Source organism: Prionailurus bengalensis, unplaced genomic scaffold (genome assembly GCF_016509475.1).
Source record: "Prionailurus bengalensis isolate Pbe53 unplaced genomic scaffold, Fcat_Pben_1.1_paternal_pri Un_scaffold_51, whole genome shotgun sequence".
NCBI lineage: Eukaryota > Metazoa > Chordata > Mammalia > Carnivora > Felidae > Prionailurus > Prionailurus bengalensis.
The window spans coordinates 487,704-510,670 of NW_025091155.1; the positions used below are offsets into that span (position 1 = coordinate 487,704).

The 22,967-nt window shown below is 51.3% G+C and overlaps 1 long non-coding RNA gene and 1 pseudogene across 1 annotated transcript; one reads left to right on the forward strand and one right to left on the reverse strand.

The window, feature by feature from the left end:
• Positions 1–231: 231 nt before the first annotated feature.
• Positions 232–8,231, reverse strand: LOC122478348. Its single transcript, XR_006295959.1, has 2 exons — positions 8,044–8,231; positions 232–809 (listed from the first exon to the last, which is right to left on the reverse strand). It is a non-coding gene; the product is annotated as an uncharacterized LOC122478348 (long non-coding RNA).
• A 301-nt stretch (positions 8,232–8,532) lies between these two features.
• LOC122478349 overlaps positions 8,533–22,967 on the forward strand; it is a 30,319-nt pseudogene continuing 15,884 nt past the window's right edge.

The window sequence follows — 22,967 nt, forward strand, 5'->3', positions numbered from 1 at the left end:
TCTAGAAATAGAGTGGATGCAGAACTGAAGGAGAAAAGATCCCTGAGTAAGGGTCCTTGCTCTGTATTTTTAGCATCAGAAGGCTTACCAACATGATGGATGTATAGAAAGAATAAAAGGGTGATTATTAACCTATGTGTGTGAGAGAAAGGAACTTTTTATGTTACGTGGTGTTAGGGTTTGGGTCAATATAAAAAAAAAAAAATCCTGGCATCCAGCAGATGGCTGTTCATGACAGGCATGAGACACATTGTCTGTTTATCTTAATTTGCCTACGGATAAGACAGAGAATGCTACCTCAGAGTTAAGAAGGCAGGTTTCTGTTGCTGGTTAGCTCTGCTCCAGGTGATTTCACCCTGTTGAGGCTGTCTTTATCCCTCTTTACATGTATACCTATTCTGGAGCTTCCATCTTCTGAAAACAGCTTTCTGCTTTTATACTATGCTGGGGGTGCTTTCGCCCTGTTTACTTAATCTTGGATGCTTTCACTCTGTGTCTTCCTATTCCTGTGTCTTTGTTCTATGCTGGGGGTGCTTTCGCCCTGCTTACCTCTTCTGGATGCTTTCATCCTGCGACTTCCTATTCCTCTGTCTTTTTCCATGCTCAGGACGCTTTTGCCCTGCTTACCTAAACTTGGATGCTTTCATCCTTAGCCTTGTTAACCCATTGGTACAAGCTCAGGGATTCCTATACTCAATTCCCACAGTCCCACCTTTTTTTTTTCTTGGTTTTCTCCAGTTTTTTGTTCACAGACCGTCATGACAAGTTCCTGGTCCTTCTTTTGTTTTTGGGTGGCTTGGCGGGTGACTCTGCAAAGATATAAAAAGAGACACGGTATAAGTATTCTGCTTCCCAGAGTTATCCAGAATTTCACATGTGTGCTGGCTGTAAGTGAGAAAAGATTTAAGTCATGCCACATTGCCCACGAATCAGGCCATTCATTTCTAATTTGGTCTTCTGTATATTGTAGCTGTTGGCTCAATGTCACAACCAAATTTCCTATAATGTTAGAGGCATAGAAAGGAAAAAAAAAAAAACACTGTAAAGGTGTGTCTGGAAAGCATCCCAGGCTTGGGAGTGACTATAAGGAATGGCAGTTATGCAAATATGCTGGTCGTTAAGGTCACGGGGCAGTTTACAGTGGAAGAACAAGGTCTTTTTCCAATAAATTCCACTGCAGCTTCAAAAGCTTCAAGGCAGGCCAAAGCTTGTCTATAAATAGAAATTTGGTTTATTAATTTTTTGGTAGTATTGACCACAAATTTAACGAGGACATGGGCTGTTTGATGCAGGCCGATTCCAGTGACACTGGCAGAGGGGATAATGCTTACTGCTGCTAAGGTGCCCATGATTAAACGGCCAACAAATCATTTTTGCCTTAAAGCTGAATACCAGTGTTTAACAAGCTTGGAAAGTGAGCCTCATCCTGATGGATGCATATAGGGATCAGAGCTATTAATAGGAAACCAGGCTGAGACACACTAAGAACTAATAAAGAGGAGAAATTTAATTGGTAGATGTTATATTTATTTACTCAGGACATAAACACACCCATGGTGGTAGAAATGTTATACTTATTTTCTATTGGTTGGGTTTGCAAATTGGAGGTAATAAAGAGAATGTAAGTAGAAGGAATGCAAATAGTAGCCAATGCAAATGGGTCAGGGAGTCCCATGTTTTGTTAATATGTTTATTTATATAAATGCCATCATGGCTAACACTATGCATCAAGAAGGGAAGGCCTAGGTCTCAAAGATTAACAACCATTTTACATTTTCCTTTATGAGTAGAAATATAGGGCCATACCAACCTCTGTCTTTCCAAAAAAAAAATATATTATTCTTCCTAGGTTGGTCGAAGGATATGGTCTTATTCGAATATTTTGTTACAAGGTGGCCTCTGGGACCCCAGTCAATTAAAGTCCAAGTGACCTAGCGAATATTATGCTCAGTCTCTCCATACCAGGTTGTCCAAGGAATATTATTCCAGCGGTGGTATGAATACTTGAGACTAGAACAAGCTAGAAGTTTAGGAGTGTGAGATAAGTTTGTTTTTGAGGTATATCAAAATTTGTGGCTGAGAAAAATTTTAAATTGTTTGGCCTTGTAGAGGTTTTGGGCTGTACATGTAAATGCCAGTTGATTCTTCATTTGAGACAAGCACATAAGTTACTAAGTTTAGTAACACACCTAAGGAGGTTCTGAAGTAAGCCACAATTGTGGTCTGGTCATATAAAGCCAGTGCTCTTGTTCAGCTTGGAAGGGTGGGTTAAGATTGGCTCCTCCCATGATCTCCATGTCATTATTGCTAATAGGTATATCCCCATCTAGGAGTGTTAAGCTTGTCACATATAGGTGTGTTATGTAGATGAGCATAATATAAATATTGAGCTTGGCCTGGACAAATGAAAGCAAGGAGGAGAATCAGGGTTACCTGTATTGAATTCCTGTCAGTGATTGAGATCATGGCTATCAGATGCGTTTCAGAAGTATATGCAATACCATTGTGTTGTAAGAGGATGCTTGCCTGGTTAGACAGATATTTGAGGCTTCCCAATGTTATATCAGGGACAAAGACTTGCATTTGCGAAGTGGCTTCAGGGTGAAGAGTCACTGAAGAGGGTTCTTCCAAAAAGGGGGGCGTGGATGCCCATTGAGACTCATTCTCTGGAAGTCCTGGTCATTTGGAAGATATCATGGTGGTCTCCACCATGCCATGGTACAGCTTTACCAACTGAGAGGGAACCCACAGAAGTCCAAGAAAGAACAAAATCCTAAAATAACACAAGCATATCCTCAACCCAGGTGGAAGTTTAGTGGGCCCAGTCTGTGTGGGCCCCCCTCCAGGGGTTTTGTATAGCACCATAGAATGAGAAGGTTTATATGATTTTGAAGAATGTGGCATAGCTGTGGTTAGTCCTTGAGGATTAAGATTTTAGAAGTTAAGAATAATCACAGCACAAAAAGGAGCTGAGGTTGTTATGCAGACAGCCAAGGTATCCCCCCCCTTTTCTGACATATATTTGAGCTTATTATGTGCTCATTTTACAATGGCTTCGCCTTATAGATTAAAAGGAATGCATAATTCTGACCAAGCCTTAAGTAAACAACTCAAAAGGTCATGCTATTCTGTTTTTTTAAACCCTATTTGTTAAGATTGTGTTTTTATTTATTTATTTATATCTTTAACAAAAATATGTTTTTATTTTCATATCTACTTTTCCATATCTCTTACTCTTTTATACACAGAATGACTTTCTTTATTTACATTAGCCTAATTACATTTAGCAGAATTTTAAAGCTTAGAGACCTAAGTCTCTAGTGAAAACTTAGTAGTAACATTTGTGAACTCTGCTATATCAGAAATTTTGTAGGTGGCAGACTTATTAAGCACAAGTTATATTTTTAATAGATTTTAGTAACCTTAGTTTTTTTTTTTTTTGCCATAGAAACCCATAACACAAATCTATATTTACTAAGCAATGCTTCAGCATTCTATTTGTTGTGGAAGAGACGTCAATGTCCAATGGATTTAACTTAATTTATCATTTAAATAAAAACTAAAGTGTAAGGATACCAAAGTCCCTGAAGGGCATTTAAACAATTACCCATGAAAAGTAGAGATAGACAAAGTTAACGATTGCTTTAAGTTATCTTTTTGCTAGCAAATTGGAACACAGATAACATGAGCTAATTTGACCTTCAGTAAACCTTAGTAGAATGAATGAATATTTATTATTCAATTCTGATCATTTAAAAGAAATGAGCCCTCCTGTATCCCTTGGATAAATTCCTAGCAGTGCTATTGCTGGGAGTACTGATGCATAGGGCCACTTGTACCCCAATGTTCATAGCAGCACTCTCAACAATAGCCAAATTATGGAAAGAGCCTAAATGTCCATCAACTGATGAATGGATAAAGAAATTGTGGTTTATATACACAATGGAATATTACGTGGCAATGAGAAAAAATGAAATATGGCCTTTTGTAGCAACATGGATGGAACTGGAGAGTGTGATGCTAAGTGAAAGAAGCCATACAGAGAAAGACAGATACCATATGGTTTCACTCTTATGTGGATCCTGAGAAACTTAACAGGAACCCATGGGGGAGGGGAAGGAAAAAAAAAAAAAGAGGTTAGAATGGGAGAGAGCCAAAGCATAAGAGACTGTTAAAATTGAGAACAAACTGAGGGTTGATGGGGGTTGGGAGGGAGGAGAGGGTGGGTGATGGGTATTGAGGAGGGCACCTTTTGGGATGAGCACTGGGTGTTGTATGGAAACCAATTTGTCAATAAATTTCATTAAAAAAAATAAAATAAAAATAAAAATAAAAATAAAATAAAAGAAATGAGCCCTGGGTGTTATCTGCAAATCAATTTGTCAATAAATTATATTAAAATAAATAAAATGCATGTCTATCCTAATTTTATTTCATTTGTGTCCTCTTAAAAGTTTACCATTGTCATTTTTTTCCTGTGGAACCAGTGAGGAAATCTGAAGTGGGTGGTGAAAGTCTAAGGGGGAAATTTTTTGCTCTTTGACAATGTGGAGGTAGTAGGTAATGTTGCTTGAGACACTGAAGAGCCAGATATGCAGACCTCACCCCAGGTGGTGCAGAAATTGTAAGAGGGGGAAGGGAAGGCAGAAAAAGTGAGGTGCCACCAAGTAGCCTGGAGGCAGACAAAGGCACAGAGGGTAGAGAAAGAGTTCTCATGGTCCCAAAGCCTGTCAGCTCAGATAGATGAGCAGGTACAGATTTTTGTTTTGTTTGGTTTGGTTTTGCACTAGTGGATTAGGCAGTCCATGTCAGGCCAGAGAAGACAGGGACATTCCGCAAAGCAAAAGGAGTTTCAGCAGCTGCTAGGGAATATTCCTTAAAGTCTCCATCCCGAAGTACACTAATCAGAGACAATTGGCTCTATTCATTATAGTCATTGGCCCAGGAAATGAATGAGAGAGAAGCTCCCACAGAAAGTTAGATATTGGGAGAAACGGGGATAGACAGTTAGAGTCCCCTTCAACAGGGATGGCCTGTGTAGAATATGACACACTATTTTAGTGCATTGTTGTTTGACAATTATTTGAAGCTGGGCTAGCTGCCTTAGTTGGGAATAGTGTCCTTGGCCAGAAAATTGTTCAAAAGACACCAGAATAGCAGCATCAACGTTATGCATGGCATGAGTCACACAAGCAAGCATATAAAACTCTTGGGCATACACAGCATAGATGGCTGGGGTCAAAATGATTTTCATGAGAGCCCCCATCACAGGCAGACATGGAATAAGTGCCACAAATAGGTTCTAAACTGATGATTTTATTTTTTTTTTAATTTTAATTTTTTTTTTTTTTGCTCTTAGAGACTTTTTTTTTATATATGAAATTTATTGACAAATTGGTTTCCATACAACACCCAGTGCTCATCCCAAAAGGTGCCCTCCTCAATACCCATCCCCCACCCTCCCCTCCCTCCCACCCCCCATCAACCCTCAGTTTGTTCTGTTTTTAACAGTCTCTTATGCTTTGGCTCTCTCCCACTCTAACCTCTTTTTTTTTTCCTTCCCCTCCCCCATGGGTTCCTGTTAAGTTTCTCAGGATCCACATAAGAGTGAAACCATATGGTATCTGTCTTTCTCTGTATGGCTTCTTTCACTTAGCATCACACTCTCCAGTTCCATCCACGTTGCTACAAATAAACTGATGATTTTAAAAGGGCTGTGGAGACCATTCAACTGAACTGATTTCTGCAATTCTTTTTGTATTTGGCAGATCAGGACTTCATGGACATATTGCCCATTTTGCCTGACAGTGTGAAATGGCTGGAAGTCACCGGCCTTATGGGCATCCTTAATGTACTTTTGCATTGGGGTGAGGGCTTTATCAGAACTAGTCGGTGAGGTTTCTGGACGCTCAATATCTTCTAACCCTTTTGAGTTGGGGGAGGAGTATCTTTTGGCTGTAAAGGCACCAAAGGCACAGGCTGACTATAAAAGCTTAGTTTATTTCCCCCCTCTATTGGGTAATTCTACATCTTCATATACATCGTCTGAACTCAAGGGGACAAGGGCAGAATGGACAAGGGACTGAGTGAGGATTACCTCGGGGTTGAGGGCTTTAGCCCCCTCAGAATGTTGAGCTTTTAATGTTTTCTGTACTCGTTCCCAGATATCCAGATCATAAGTTCCTTGTTTGGGGAACCAAGTGCATTGTTGCTTGTTAATCATTTATAACTTAAGGAGTGCTTTCTGATTGAGTACAGTGGTGAACCTATCCCAATGATTGTAAAATATGAATGTTATTATTTCTGCTCTGGGGATAGGAATTCTCCCATAAAAATTCTCTCAAAAGTCCCATGACAGCAAATCCTAATATAGTTTCACTTTTCTCTGACCTCGTCAGGGAAAGATTGAGGTCTGACGCATTTTTTTTGTAGAGATCTTTAGTCATTCTGCAGAGTTCTGCTGTCCTTGAGTTGTGTCAGCTTCTGGCCATGTTCATTTCTAATCATGTTGACTTCTAGTCACGTCAGGGTCACGATCTGTCACAGAATTTGAGTCTGGAGTTCTCTCTTGTCCTAAATTTTCCCTCCTCATTTTTTCTTTATTTCTTTCTTTCTTTTTTTACTTTCTTTATTTATTATGAAGAGAGAGAGAGAACCAGTGGGGGTGGGGCAGAGAGAGAGGAAGATATAGGACCCTATGTGGGCTCTGTGCTGACAGCAGAGAGCCCAATGCAAGGCTCAAACCTATAAACCACGAGATCATGATCTGAGGTGAAGTCGAATGCCCAATGCACTGAGCGCCCCAGGCAACCCTAAGTTTTCTCTCACTAAATAATCAACATTACTTTAGGATACAATTACTTCTTTTTTTCCTCAAGAAAAAGTGCATCTTCTTTTCTTTTACTGAAAGCAAAGGTTGGGCCCTGCTGATAAAATGACAATTCAACACTTCAGGACATTTTGTTGCTGTGGCCAAGATTGTTTACATTAATAACTCCTTTTTTCTGGAAAACTCAATGGAAGCCACAGGCACAAAATCAGTAATTTGCAGAGACAACAGTGGGAAAGGAAATCAGGAACAAAAAATCAAGCTAACTCTGACTCAGCAGCAAGCCACCTGCTCCCTCTGCCCACTGTGCCTGCACCATAACCCCAGGTGACATGTTTGCTCTTCAAGGTGTCAGGAGAAAGGGACTGGGTTTTCATTTAGCAGTTAATTCTGGGGACCTCAGTCCAAGGACACCTTGTGCCTTGTGCCAGCAGTGCACGGTTGAGTGTGAGGAAGAGACAAGGCTGAAAGCTAAGGTCCTAAATTCATGATGCTCCTCCATGATCCTTCTCCTCATGCATGCTTGGCCGTGGTGGGATTACGGTTCTGAAATCTCAGAACTGTTAGAGCCCTGAGGAAGCCATGGGTTCCCTGGAGCCCTGGTCATAGCCAAATATCTTTCATCCTGAGAATGGAGTCTCCATGCTGGTGGACAGGTCGATAGCTGTCACCACACCCCATCTCCAAATCCTATTTCCTGAGATTTCCTTTGGCCCCTTCACTGACTGCACTGAGGGCAAGGAGTCCAGGTCCTGGTGCTGATGCTGACTGTGCTTTAAATTCCCCAAGGACCGTTCTGGGTGTATTAGGGGGTGCTGTAGGTGGAGGAGTGATGAGGGGCAAAGGACAAACCTGGTTCTAGGCGTGTGAGCCTCTTATTTTGGCTCAGTGCTGCCACAATCCCTTTCTTCTAGAAGAGGACAGCAGGAGCCAGAGGCTACAGTGCACATCTTAGTATGTGAGCAGGCTGCCCCACCACAGAAACTCCTCACTTACAGCTGCATAGTTGCCTGGTCGCAGCCCCACTGAGGCTGCAGAGCCACAGGGCATCCAAGACATTTCTTAAATGATCACTTGGTTGAAGAGATGTAGGAGCAGATATGGGGACAGGGAGGGGAAATTCAACTTGTATAAAAAAAGGCACTGGAGTAGTTAAAATAGGTACCTGTTGATTTCAAGAGGCGAGAAGCCAGTTAACCTACCGTTCCGCCCACTTTTATCCCAAGCTCTTTTTATGCTCAGTGGCTTGTGTTGAGGGAAGCTGAAAGCCTGCGGCATGGGGACATGCCTGCTCCTGGGCTGTCTTGTCTGGAGACAGAGACTTCTCCAACCTCATGCTGTGTCTTCAGTATTCTCACAGCCATCCTGGCTGGAAGAACTTCCCTTACAGCCTCCAAATCCACCTGCAAAGCAAAGAGGTTGTGTCCTGTATGGTCACCATCTGCTCCTGCAGAATTTTGGGCAGAAGTAATTCCTGCATCCCCCAAGGCCAGCCACACAGAGGTTCAGGGTGCCCTGGGGGTGACGTACCTGGCAAGCACTTCTGCCCCTGAACCAGTGGCCTAAGTGAGCCATTATGCAGAGCAGTCCATACAGAAGGCTGAAGTCGCTCAGGATGCAGAAGCCGGAGGTTGGGCACAGAGCCCAAAGTGGGACACGAGGATACCAGTGACCACCACACCTCACCTGTTGCCCTAAGGAGCATGGGCTGGTAGGTGCCCATGGGCAGTGCCTACTTGATGTCTGTGTGAGGAACCCGGAGTCTGAAATGTGCCCCATATATGTGGTCCTGGGCCTTTCAGAGCTGTGGCTTTACTCCCCACCCCCTACCATGGTCCTGTCCTGAGGCTCCATCTGCCCTGAGTCTCGTATCCATTTGGATTTAATGCATGGTTTACCCAACAACAAATCAAGCCTACTCTGGGTTCAGGGCCCATTCAGAGGAAAACCAGATTCCCCCTGTGGCCTCCACAGTGCTGTGGGGTCTGGCCCACCCTCCCTGCTGATCTTCTGCCCCTCCCCTCACGACCCCACTCTCAGCCACCTTCAAGCAGCTTCCTGGTCCTCAATTCTACAAAACCCATGGCTGCCTCAGGGCCTTTGCATGCACTGTTGCCTCCACCTAGGAAGCTCCTTAATAACTTAGGTGCCCAATGTCACCTGCTCAGAGAAGTCCTCTGTTTCACCCGCAGGAGACCTTCCCTACACCCTCCTGCCATCATTCTGTCCCTTTGTCCTTGAGACCAAGGGTTAGAGCCTGCCTTTGTGCTAAGCATTCGTTCATGACCAGCCCTGTCCACTGCTTTCATCCTGAGCTGGGCCTAGTGAAAAGTAGACTCTCTGTCCTTAATCTTTGAAGAATCCGCATTCCCATGGCCCCTTGTAAGACTCTCCCTCCAAAGTGCATTCCACTTTCCCTCTGCATTCTGCTCCTCCCCGGGTAGAGGAGCCCCAATCTTGGAAGTCTGACATGCTGTGTGATGTTGGCAGGCTGGGCCTGGATCTGGGCCCCATATTGGGGACTCAGGGGAGGGACCAGGCAGGCCCCAGGGTGGGTGGCTGATGCAGGGTGCCTGAGCGAGGTGGTCCAGGCCAGCTTTCCAGTCATTGCCACACGGGAGCACAGGCCCAGGGGTGCCAGACGGCCTGATTTTTCAAGAGAAGCCAGAAATCTGGATTCTGTGTTGAGCTCTCCCAATTTCTAAATGCTGGCGACTAACTAGAATTCTTTCCGCTAATGTCGCATGAGCTAAAGAAAGCCCATCTGTGGGCTTGCCACGGTGACCCCTTGCCACAGGGCTGGGGTCCTGTAGGGGCTGGCGTGGAGCAGGGCTGTGAGGGAGCATGGCCTGCCCTGACCACAGCATGAGCAGCTGAGTGGCTGGGGAGGCCTGGGACGGGAGCAGTTCTAGGTTGGATACACCAGAGTCATGGGGAGGAATGGGGTATGTGGCAGGGGGTGGAGGTGGGGTCCCACCAGGGGTGGGGGAGCAATGCTACTCTGTCACCACTTCTGTGCTGGGCCCAGATGGCCAGCAGTTGCTCCCTGCCAAAACTCCTGAAGGTGATGTTAGGGTGTGTGGTCATCCTGGGGTAAAAATAGCAAGGTCACCTTGCAGCAGGAAGTTTGCTTTCGCTGGCAGGTGGAAATACAGTATCTGCTGGACGCTGCTGTCAGCCAGGAGCTGCGTGGTTTACAGGGACAGGTGGACACTGGCTCTCACCTTCCAGGCTCCTGGGGGACAGCAGTACACGGATCTCTACCTGCTGGAGCAAGGGAGGGGGCGGCTCCCAGTTAGCGGGTAGCCCTGCTGACCTCACCCCTGCACGGTGCCAGGTACACCACAGCGGTTCCACAGCTCCTCGGGCCCATCTGAGGCTCGGGGGTTGTCAGAGGACACCTGCTTTCCAAGGGTCACATATGCGGCCCCGTCACACCACCCTGTGAGGTCAGCCAAGCCTGTCCTGGGCCTCCTGCCCAGCCCCTGAGGGGGCTCCCTCCACCACAGCCCACCAGGGCCCCATGGCTCCCAGTGCAGGTGGACACACTCAGCCCTGCAGGGCCAGCCCAGCCCTTCCTGGAAACTCCCTTTGCCCAGGAGGGGTCAATGCTGCACCTTTGCTTCCTCTCCCATAAGTTGGAGCTAGTCACGAGAACCTTCCACGGTGCTTACCGCACAGATCATTCCAGGCACCTGACTCTGTTCAAACTCAGGAAGTCCTTACAAGGGTGGTTGAGGCCCCTGGTGAGGTGACAGGGCTGTCAGGCTCCTAAACAGCCCAGGTTACAAGAGTACCAACCGGCAGGGGGAGTGTGAGAAGTAAGTTAATATGTGTAGGTGCTTGGACATTGGTGCTCAGAGTAAGTGCTCAGCGCCTATTAGAGACTGTTTACTCTCGGTGGGTGGAGGGCAGGCCAGCATATGCTGGGCAGGGGGTTCCAGTCTGCCTGGCTGTGAAGTACAGGCAGTGCAGAGTGGTAGGGGGGGCGGGGAGGGTCCCTGCTCCAGCACCCGTGCCCACACTCCTGCCAGTGGCCCAGTCCCAGCCCACGCCCGGTGCACAGTCTGGGCACTCCCGGGTTCCCCCATATTGCGGGCTCCAGGCGGAACAGGATAGGGCACTTAGGGTACCCAGGGAGGAGAGAGGCAAGCCAGGAGGGGCTGGGACAGCCAGGGCTAAGCCTTTGTCTCGTCCCATCCCCAGGAAGCCTGAGAAGGGTGTCCAGTACCTCATCGAACGTGGCTTTGTGCCTGACACGCCAGTGGGGGTGGCCCACTTCCTGCTGCAGCGCAAGGGCCTCAGCAGGCAGATGATCGGCGAGTTCCTGGGCAACTGACAGAAACAGTTCAACAGAGATGTGCTGGAGTGAGTTCCACGGCTGGGGGGGGCGGGGGCAGGGACCTGCACCGCACGCAGCGTCAGATTCGCCTGCTTGCTGGAGCATACACCCAATCCTCCCCTTATCTCTTTATTGCTCTGAGACACAGACGGACGCCCCCCGCGGGTTCGTACATCACACCCTACCGCATACGTGCGTGCTTGCACCCTCGGGCACCGTCTGTCACACATGGACCCCACGGGCCCCCTGGCACACACCCTCAGCACCTCCATCCCTCTCCAGCAGAGCCGAGCCACTGCAGGGCTGGGGGGTTGGAGTTCTGGGCTCCCTTCCCCAGCCTGGCTGCCAGCTGTCCCAAAACGCCCTCAGGGCGAGGGGTGGGGAGCCCAGAGAGACCCCCGGTGCCTCCCTCCCCTGCCTCTTTCCTGCCTCTCCTGGCTGGGAGATCTCAGGGTGAGAGTCCAACCATGGCTGATGGCCAGAGCCCTCCCAGCTAAATGGAACTCTGCAGAAAGCCGGGTTTCCAGCTCCCTGGAAACTGCCGACAGTTTGAAAACCTCGGACCCCAAATCTCTCCATTCCTCCTTGAGACTGCCCTGAGTAGACAGGCACCCCGCGCTTGGACCCTTGGGTCTGTTGTAGTGCAGTTACTGTGCACAAGCCCTGTGTCTTCCCCTCACAAGCAGGGGTCGGGGGATGCCGGGTCTCCCTAACTCCCTCTCTCAGAAGAGGAGCCAAAGCTGCAGAATAGCATGGCACAAGGTGGCTCAGGGCCTGGGGGAGCACCTCCAGCCCGTTGAGGATTTTCCTGACCAGGCAGCTGCACAGAGATGTAGGCCAGGAGCAGAAATCAGAGCAGGGTAAAGAGCGGACTGTTAGTAACAAGGGCAGCGCCCTCCATCCGTCCAGCTCTGCCCCATGGGATGAACAAACAAAGCAAGGGGGGCGGGCTCAGGCCTGCTGGGGCAAGGCGCCTCTGCAATAAGGAAGAGCCTGGCCATGCGTGTTCCCGCCATCTCTACACTTCCCTGGGAGGAGGCGGGCATCTGCCTGGGGCCTCTTTTTTGGCTCAGGGAGGGGCTGGCCTCGGTGCTCCCCCCATCCCCACACACACACCCAGACTCACATACACACGTTTGTCCTCATTTGGGCACACGGACACCCACTTGTACACACAGGTAGATGCGCAGGCACACAGGATGCAGTGAGCCAGGCCTTTGGTGGCAGCTGGCTGTGCCTGGCACCGGGCATGCCCACCTGGGCTGCTTTCTCCCTGCTTGGCATTTGTGTTCCCCCATCAGGAAAAGCCTGCTGCATTGTTAGTGTGGCTAGTGCCCCTCTCTCCCTTTAACCCAGCCTCAGGAAACAGTCCAGGGGAAAGCAGATGAGGTCCTTAGAGAATTGGGCCTTAGGCTGTCTTGGGCCAGCCCCCCCCCCATCCCCTGCCCCCGTTCCTGCGTTCCCCCCCACACACCCCAAGCTGGCTGCTGGTGGTAGGAAATCCAGGCATTGTTCTTCCCCATCAGAAAATAGCAGCAGCCTGAAGAAGTAGCAATCCTAACCCCACCCCCCAACCCCCCACCCCCCACCCCCCACACCAGGCGGCCAGCTCAGATGCTAGTCAGCAAAATTACTCCATGTGGCCCCCTCCCCCTACCCCACCTGCTCTGCCCCAGCCTCTGAGGATGCTGCCCCGAGAGCCGTGAGCACTCAGAGAAGTTGGGGGCAGCACAGTTTATGCCCAAGCCCATGGCACCCAACAGAGGGAGGGCGGCCCTGGAAGTGAGGACTAGGCCCCCCATGGCTGAGGCCTCTGCAGCCACACCTGAGGTGGCCATGGCTTTGTTGCAAATGGATACACTAGATACCAGAGCCTGCTGAGTGGGTCCCTGGTGCAGACCCCGCCTTCTCTGTTCAGGAAACGGAGCATGCTGTGCTGGGGGGCAGAGCTGGGATGAGTGGAATGAACCAAAACCCGGTTACCAGTGCCTTCTGTCAGCTCCGCCTCCACTCGGCGGATTGGCAGATGAGGATGGCAGAGGTTCTCCAAGATGCCTCTCGAAAATCCCCGGCAAAACCCAGGCACCTCGCCCCAAACCCTCCACGTGGGAGGACCGGCTCAGGGCAGAGTCACTGCCCGGCGAGTTAGCACCCTGGGCCTCCGCTTCCTCCTGGAGAAGATGGGCGCGTGCTCCTGGCATCCCTCGCAGACAGCCCGAGCAGACCGGAGCAGTAACGTCTCACTTTGGGGCCTGTGGACGTCTCGCTTTGTGCCCTGTGGACCAAAGAGCCGATTGTTTGTGCTCCGGCGGCCTTTATCAGGAGCAGCCATAGGCTCTGTCTGGCTCCTCTGCAGAAAATCACACACGTACGAGGTGCCCGGGTGGCGCAGTTGGTTAAGTGTCTGGCCCTTGATTTCATCTCGGGTCATGATCTTGCAGTTGTGTGACTTCAAGCCCCACATCGGGCTCTGCGCTGGCAGCAGGGAGCCTGCTTGCAATTCTCTCTCTCCGTTGCTCTCTGCCCCTCCCCCACTCACGCTGTCTCTGTCTCTCTCAAATAATTTTTAGAAAAAAGAAAAAATTACACACATAGATATAAGCACTAATGTATTCCCATAGTTTCAGGGGGGTCTGTAGACATCCCAGAAGCATGGGGGTCTTTGGGCTACATAATCTGAAGTGTTTGCTGATTGGAGGAAGCCGGCGGAGGACCCGCCTGGACAAGAGGCGGCCGGCCGTCCCGGCTCCAGGCAGCTCAGCACCTGCCCCTGCACTGACTCCCTTTGCGCTCCGCCCCCAGCAGGAAGTCCGGCAGAGGCCCTGCGGGCAGCAGGCGCTGACGTGGCCTTGGTGTCTCTTTCCAGCTGCGTGGTAGACAAGATGGATTTCTCTGCCATGGAGCTGGACAAAGCTCTCCGGAAGTTCCAGGCACACATCCGGGTCCAAGGGGAGGCTCAGAAGGTGGAGCGGCTCATCGAGGCGTTCAGGTCGCGGGCGAGGCAAGGCGTGGGTGGGTGTGGGCAAGAGGAAGGTTGCTGGTCGTGAGGCCCAGGGCCGGGGCCCAAATCCCCCTTCACCCCCTCCCCTAAGCAGGGTCAGGTGACCTTGCCCTTGCCTGGGGAGATGAGGCAGTGGCCCCTTCTGCATGCCAGGGGCTGTGCTGGTTATTGCCAGAAGCAGACTTTTGGACAGTCCGCCTTCCTCCAGGTCCTCATGAGCGTCACTCACTCGTGAGCCCGTGTCCCCATCGTCTGCCCATTCACAGAGGGCAGCGAGTCTCACACAGTGACCCAGAGCACAAGCTGCAGAGCCACACAGCCTGGCTGTAGCACCCACTCCACCACTTACTAGCTGTGTGACTTTGCCCTAGTGACTTCGTCTCTCTGTGCCTCCCGTCCTTGCCTATAGAGTGGGGATAACGAAAGCACCTACCCTGGACAGAGTGGAAGGACTGAACCCCTTTGGACGTGTGGGCACGCTTAGCCCATGCCTAGCATGACAGAGCCCACAGTCAAGGGCAGCTACGACCCTACAGTCATTCATCCTGGGACTGTGTGCACAGTGACTGGGTGGGATCCTCTGTGCCCTTGCTGGGTATGGGACACACGAGTCAGCCACTGACCCAGCCCTCCAGGCTCAGCACCAGTGGTGGGGCCAAGGTAGGGAATGAGGACACACTAGGAGGACAACTCTGGGGCCCTGAGCGGGGGGTTGTTCAGGCACTTCCTTCCAGGAGGGCTTCTTGGAGGTGGCGGCACTAATGGAAAAGGCAGGATTGAAGCCCACGTCATCTGAGCTGTGATAGCCACTGCCTTAGTCCTGGCACCCCATGGTTCTTCTTCTCTGATCTGCCCCCCTCACCCAGCTCCCCCTGAAGTCCCCAGTGGATGGGGGCCTCTTGGAGTTTGGGGCAGGGGTGCACATTTGAGGCAATGAGAACAATAAGCAGAATACATTAGTGAGGCTGTTGCTTCAGCTGCTGTAACAAAGATGCTCCAGCAGCCGTGGCTGAAACAAGATGGAAGTGCATCTCCCTCTGAGCTGGCATGAAGGAGGCCCAAGCCGGGCTCCCTTCATCTCAGGGTCCCAGGGAGCAGGGCCAACACCCATCACCACAGGGGAGAGGAGTGGGCTCTGCCTTTTAAGGTACAGCCTCTAAGATGCCCACATCCCATCTGCTCTTATCCCATTGGCCAGAACTTAATCACCTTCTGGGCTGCATCCAATTCCGAGGGAGACTGGAGCATGCAGTCCTCGTCCTAAGAAGGCATTGCCAGCCTAAATACAGGTAGGAGATGTAACCAGTGTGAGAAGGAGAGAGTGGATAGAGCGGCACTCTGCCTGGCAGGTGTTATTTACCCCCGTTTACCAGATGCAGAAACTGAGGCTTGTAAGGCAGCACCCGGCCTCAGCCATTAGGTGCCAGGGCCCAAGTGATCGTGGCTGCCGTGCGTGAGGGCTAGACCCACTCCCTGCCCTGACTGAAGTGGTCCTGACCCTGCTCCCTCTCCCGGCCCCCAGCCAGCGGTACTGCATCTGCAACCCTGGGGTGGTTCGGCAGTTCCGGAACCCAGACACCATTTTCATCCTGGCCTTTGCCATCATCCTGCTCAGCACAGACATGTACAGCCCCAACGTCAAACCTGAGAAGATGAAGCTGGAGGACTTCGTCAAGAACCTGCGAGGTGAGCGGCCCCGGACCCTGGCTGTGGCATACAGCCGTCCCACACTCTGCACACACACCCGGCTGGGCATGGGGCCAGGACGTGAGTGCGCTGGGCACAGGGCAGCGCAAGGGAGCTGGGCTCCAGCACACCCAGCCATCGCACACAGGGGCCTTGGGCAAGCACCGGCTCCACAGACAGGGCGCAAGTCATCCTGAAGAGGGCAGACTCCTGTCACGCTCCGTGACACACACTGGGAGCATGGACGGAGTGACCCACACCCGGGTCTTGTGCTGTGATGGTTTTAGCTTGTTTCGCAAAGATGCACAGGGATTTGACAGGTGGGCAAGCTCAGCCCAGCTCAGGAGGGCCAGGCCAGACATGGTCCACAGAGGCGGATGAGGTGATGTGAGGGAGCACAGTCAGGAACAGGGAAGGAGGGGGGAAGCCAGGCAGGGGAGGGGCCGGGCAGAGAGTCTGTGCCACCATCCCTGCTGTGCCCTCTCCTACACTCCGTGTTCCTCATGAAACTGACTTGACTTTTTTTTTATGTTTATTTTATTTTTGAGAGAGAGAGAGACAGAGTGAGAGCAGGAGAGGGAGAGAGAGAGAGAGAGAGAGAGACACACACACACACACACACACACACACACAATCTAAAGCAGGCTCCAGGATCCCGAGTTGTCAGCACAGAGCCTGACATGGGGCTCGAACCCACGAATCGTGAGATCATGACCTGAGCCGAAGTTGGACACGACTGACTGAGCCACCCAGGCATCCCCTGACTTGCCTTTTGTGTGTATTTTTTTTTAATTTTTTAACGTTTTTTATTTATTTTTGAGACAGGGAGAGACAGAGCATGAACGCGGGAGAGTCAGAGAGAGAGGGAGACACAGAATCTGAAACAGGCTCCAGGCTCTGAGCTGTCAGCACAGAGCCCAACACGGGGCTCGAACTCATGGGCAGTGAGATCGTGACCTGAGCGGAAGTCGGACGCTTAACCGACTGAGCCACCCAGGCGCCCCTTGTGTGTATTTTTAAGAGGAACCTTATATAAGCACACTGTAAACAGGAAGACCGTATCATTTGCCACACGTAGGCAGCCATTGTAAAAATGAATTCAGTGGACGAGAACACCAGGCCGGGGCGAGTGGCCCATGTTAGACAGGTGCTTACGGTGGGCAGCAGGAAGGAAGGCCTTCCTGGTGTCGTTGCAGAGGAAAGGAATTGAAAAGTAGATGGCTGTCTCCCAAGTGGCACCATGTTAGCTGACAGCATGTCCTCGTTTACCTGGAGTCCCTGCAAGGAGGAGGAGGGATTATGTCCCTTTCCTTGGGAAACACCAAACTGCAGCAGGCTGAGATCCCCTTAGGGTGTCATATTTTTTTTTAAAAAAGGAAAAAAAGTTGGTCTGAATCAGGTCCAACTTTGTCAGCTTGTTGAGCTATTTTTTTTTCCTATCCAGTTCTTTAAGTCTTCTGAACTGATGACAAAACTTTAAGTTTTTTGATCTTTGTTGCGCCATTTAAATTTCCTATAAAACCACCGCTCTGTCGTCCCCTTTCCTGGGGCAGGAAGGCCCACCGGGGTTTGAACTGTCCTGGTGCGCCCCCTGGTGGTGGGTACCCTGCAACAGGCCAGCTAATGGGGTGCCCATCCAGAAGAGTGCCAAGCTGCCCGCTTTTCCCAGCTGGGCTCCAGGCCCTGATCAGTCAGGGAAGCCAAGGGGCAGGGCTTGGTTCAGACCAACCAGACGGCCATCCCCTGCCCAGAGCACTCATGGTGTGTGGCCCTCTGCTAGATCTCAGGGGTGCTGTGGACCCCAAGGAGTTCAGGTCTTAGCTACAGTTCCCAGGAAGCTAAGGAGTCTGGGAAATTTCTTAATGGCAATTCAGCACCAGAGCACGAGAGTGCAACCAGCAGATGCTTTGATGGGACAGGGGCTGTCTCTCCTCACAGGGCTGAGCCTGATTCTGGTCTTCACAGGGTCCCCCGTGGCCTTAGCGTGTAGCCCTGTGCTCCCTCGCTGCCCAGAGAGCAGGCTGTGTGCTGCACGCTGTTGGTGACCCCATGCGCTGCAGTTTAAAGGTCTTTGCGATTTGACTCTGATTTTTTTTTTCTGCCTTTAGACCTCACCCACATAATTGGGACTCCCCTGTATGGGGAACAACAGGAGCAGCCTGAAATGATTAGCCCAGAGGAGAGAAGTCCCGGGGAGGGAAGGGTTGCTCAGTCAGATTGCCAGTCGGCCACCCTCACATCAGTGGCTTTGTCGTTTGTATCCGGCCTTGCACCCGACCATCCCAGCAGTCTGGGGGAGCTATCATCCCACTTCTCAGGAGATTGAGCTGTCGGCTGTCTCCCAAGCCTGGACCGTTCCCTCCAAATCCCATCTTTTCAAGCCAGGAACTCAGGAGTGTTCTCTTCAGTCTTCCTTGTGTTCAGAAGGGTAGCCAAGGCAGAGGGAAGGGATCTGCCCAAGGTCACGTCCACGGGGGCAGGACTCTGGTCTCCCACAGCCTGGCTGGTGCTCCACACCAGGCAGACGTCCAGCTTGGTGTTTGTAGAAGAGACCTTTCCCCCTGCACACACTGGGCACATTTTCTCTGGAATTCCTCACTCTGGTTCCCCCGGGGAGACTCTCAGCAGGAGTGCCTTTGGGGGGTTGGAGGGTAAGCGGGGGAGGAATCGCTCACCAGCATGGCAGCCAGACGAGCAATGATTTTCTTTTATTGATGTTTGTTTTTAAGTTTTCTAGATTGATTTCTTTTTAATGACTATTATCCTCACATAGTTTCAAAAAAAAAAAACCCACAAAGTAAGACAAGCTAGCAATCAAATTCTTTGGTATTTACCCAAAGGAATTGAAAACCCCGTACATCCACACAAAATCCTGCATAGGATGTTTATAGCAGTTTTATTCATAGTTGCCAAAACTTGGCAGCAGTCAAGAGATGTTGTTCGGTGGGGGAACGGATACATAAACGGTAGTCCATGCAGACAATGGAATATTATTCAGCACTAAAAAGAAAAGAAGCCATGAGAAAACAGGGAGGAACCTTAAAAATGCATACCACCAAGTGAAGGAAGCCAGTCTTAAATGGTTGCATACCATAGGAGGCCAGCCATATGACCTTCTGGAAAAGGCAAAACTATGGAGACATAAGAGATCAGTGGTCACCAGGGGTTGGAGGGAGGAGGGGTGGAGGAGGTAGAGCTCGGGGGAGTTTTCGGGCAGTGAAACTATTCCACCTGACTCCGTGGTGGTGGAGACGTGTCGGTAAACGTTTATTATCGAACGCACAACACCAAGAGTGAATCCCAATGTAAATTATGGATTTCGGGTGATAGTGTGTCAGTGTGAGTTCACTGGTTCTAATAAATATATGACTCCGGTGTGGGAAGTTGGTAGTGGGTGGGGGCCGGTGTTACAGGGAAATCTCTGGGCTTTCCCCTGAATTTTGCTGTGAACTTAATTGCTCTAAAACACAGTTCTAAAAAATAGTCTGGTTTTAAAAAATGTGTGGGGTGCCTGGGTGGCTCAGTCAGTTGAGCGTCCGACTCTTGATTTCAGCTCAGGTCATGATCCCAGGGTCATGGGATTGAGCCCTGTGTTGGGCTCTGCTTAGGATTCTCTCCCTCTCTCTCTGTCCCCCCCTCTTCCCTCTGCCACTCTCCCCGCTCTCACACTCTCTCTGTAAAATTAAAAAAAAAAGTATGAACGGTCAGTAGCAGAGCCCCTCCCACCCCTACCTGTGTGCCCAAGGCCACACCCTCCCCCTTACTGTTCCGTGTCGGTTCCCTGTGGTCGTCCTCATTTTCCTGGAAGCTGTGTGGTATTCCATTGCACCCGTGCAGGGATGACTTAACCAGTCCCCTATTAATGGGTAAATGGGTGAATCCCAGTCTTCCGCTCTTTGGAAACCATGCTGCCATGAGTGCCCTGGTCTGTGCATCATGGCCCATGGGATAAATTTCCCCCGGACTCAACCAGTGGCCCAGAGGGGCTTTGAGTGTATATTTGTGACCCTCCCACCATCAGTGGCTGGGAGGCCCCTTCCCACAGCCTCGCCAGCTGCGCAGGTTACCAAACCTCTGGACCTCTGCCAGTCTGTGGTCTGAGGACTGGCGTGGGGTTGCATTTCTCTCTTGAGTGGGGCCGAGTTTTCCTCACAGCAGTTTTTCAGGGTATAGCGGAAAGGGTGCATGCCTGTCGTCAAAACAACCTGGCTTCAAGGCCAGACCCCAGCTTCTGCGCACGTGATGTGGGACAACAGCTGGTGGCGCTGCTCAGGTGCACAGAGTTCTCACTTTCTGGGAACGCAACACCGCTGCTCTGTCTTCTTCACGAGACCTCCGTGAAGTCACACGTGCTCTTGGTGGCCCACTTCACCGAGGACCCCCAGCGCAGAGACTCGGTCCCACAGCTCGTGAGGGGCAAAGCAAGAACTTAGGCCCACGCCTGTGGGAGCCGAAAGCCACAAACACCAGCTTCACAGCCACCCCCAACCCCGGACCCTTCCCTGAGCCTTGCTTTCCCAGCTGCGGAATGGAGACGGTCACACCCACCCAGCGGGGCCATGGTCAGGATTAGCAAGCTGATGTTTACAAAGCCCTTGGAGCATGGCTGGAAGCTGGCACAGCCCTCTGCGTGCTGATCTGGGTGGCTATGCTGGCCTTGTCCTGGTAGAAGGATCCTAGGGCATTTCATAATTGACTGAAGGTGTTCAGTGGCTGTGGGTCTGGAAGGTCTTTGGTTCTGCTGAGGATTGATGAAAGGGATTGATATTCTGATTGGGTTTAGAAACTTGGTAAATCAGGGGTGAGCCTGGGGCCCCGAAGCTGAGTGGTGCCACAGCCACCCAGACCCTGGCCTGCCCTGATGCCTGGCTACTGTCTCCTGCCCAGGTGTGGACGATGGTGAGGACATTCCCCGGGAGATGCTAATTGGGATCTAGGAGCACATTCGCAAGCGGGAACTGAAAACCAACGAAGACCACGTGTCCCAGGTGCAGAAGGTGGAAAAGCTCATTGTGGGGAAAAAGCCGGTATGTGGTGGCCCTGCATCCCTGGCTCCCTCACTCCCACCCACCCCCCCTCCATGCGACCCCAGGCCTGCCCCACTGGCATTAGCTTTGGACAGGGGCCCTGATGCCATGTGGAACCTGGCTTCTTCGGCGCATAGTTGGGGGGGGGCGGTTCCTTTAGGTTTAGGGTGGCTCCTGCCCAATATTGGGGAATAATAACCATTGGCCCTGGGTTATATTTAAAGAGAGCCTGAGGCTCTTAAGAAACCAGCCCAGGGGTGCCTGGGTGGCGCAGTTGGTTAAGCGTCCGACTTCAGCCAGGTCACGATCTCGCGGTCCGTGAGTTCGAGCCCCGCGTCAGGCTCTGGGCTGATGGCTCAGAGCCTGGAGCCTGTTTCCGATTCTGTGTCTCCCTCTCTCTCTGCCCCTCCCCCGTTCATGCTCTGTCTCTCTCTGTCCCAAAAAAAATAAATAAACGTTGAAAAAAAATTAAAAAAAAAAAAAAAAAAGAAACCAGCCCAAGTTGCGCAGTGGTCCCTTGGTGGCCTGGGAATGCTCTTATCGGCCTTTCCAAGTTCTGGCAGCGAGGAGGTCTCCTGAGCTGTGTGTGGCATGTCTGGACAAAGGCTATGGGAACGTGCCTCTGGAGGGGTGCTTACCTACTCGGATGTCATCCCATTAGCTCTCTCAGGTCCCAGGTGCATGCTTTGGATCATTAATATCTTTTCTTGTTTGTTTAATGTTTCCCATATAGATTGGATCCCTGCATCACGGGCTTGGCTGTGTGAGTATCCCTCTGCTTTTACATCCTGGCTGATATCCCGCCCCGGGTTGGGGTTGGGGTGGGAGCAGGGAGGTCCACCATGTTCTGTGTTCACCTCCCTGCATCCCCTGGTTCCCAGATCCACAATTCTGGCTGCTTGAGTTCCTTTCCGGAGTGATAAGAAATTTGATTTTCATAGTTCTCCCAGCCTCGAACCTCTGCAGGCCCAGACTGCAGCCACCTGGGGAGGGTTGTGTACCGTCAGGCCAGGGCAGATGGTGTCCCTCCCTCTCACCCGGCCCGGTTGAGCACAGAGGCCAAGGCTTGCCTCCGACCCGAGGCACTGTGCCCAAAACAGATGAGGCTGATGGGCCATTGCAGGCCTGCCCACCCAACCCGCCCTCTGCCGCCCACACTCCACTGTCACCACCTTGAGCAGGTCTGCCTCCCTGCTCACCCCAGGAGCAGCAAGGCTAGCCTTGCAGTCACGTGGCACTTTCCTTATGTGTCCGTCTTTACCCTTCACCGGGCACCTGCACTGCAAGAGTCAGCATCACAAACCTGTCTGCTCCCCCCTCTTCCCACCTTGGCCTAAAGACAAACCACTAGATGCTGCCGTGGCCAGCCCTCACCCACCTCTCCAGCCCCGCCTCCCGCCATCCTCTCCCCTTCACGCTTTTATTCCAAACGATGCCCCTCCCTGAGCACGCCAGCCTGGGCCAAGCCCTTCCTCCCATCTTCCTGATGCACTGAGCTCGGGCCTCCCACCACCAGGGCACCCGTTGCAGAGTGAACCCTCCCTGCCATCACATCCCTTTACTAACCCGCTGTGTCCTGCGTGAGCCTGGGTGCTCTCAGAGCCACCACTGGGCCTCCCCAGTGACTTGTCCTCACAGCCCTTAGGCACCATACAGGTTGTACCTGGCCTTGCGAGTGGCTCGGACTTCAGCAGAGTGGGGGCTCACATGAACTCATGGCAGGCGTGCTCCGCGTGGAGGCCCAGGCCAGGCCCCATGGGGTGGTGTGGCTGCCAGCCGAGGAGTTGGGGCAGGGAACCATCAGAAGCGTCGGGATTCTTTAGGAGGGGCCTGGAATCCTCTCTCCTCTCTGCACCTTCCCAGTTGTGTGGCTGAGGCAAGTCGCTCAACCTCTCTGTGCCTCAGTGTCCTCATCTCAAGTAGACACTCTGGAGAAATCCTCGCCGGGACTAACAGGCTTGTGTGTGTGATGGGCACTTTATGGGGACTGAGAAATCACAAATTCCTCACTGTGGGGTCTCCGGTGTGCACGTGATGCTCTAAGACGTCTGGGACCTGCCTGAAGGAAAGGAAAGGAAAGGA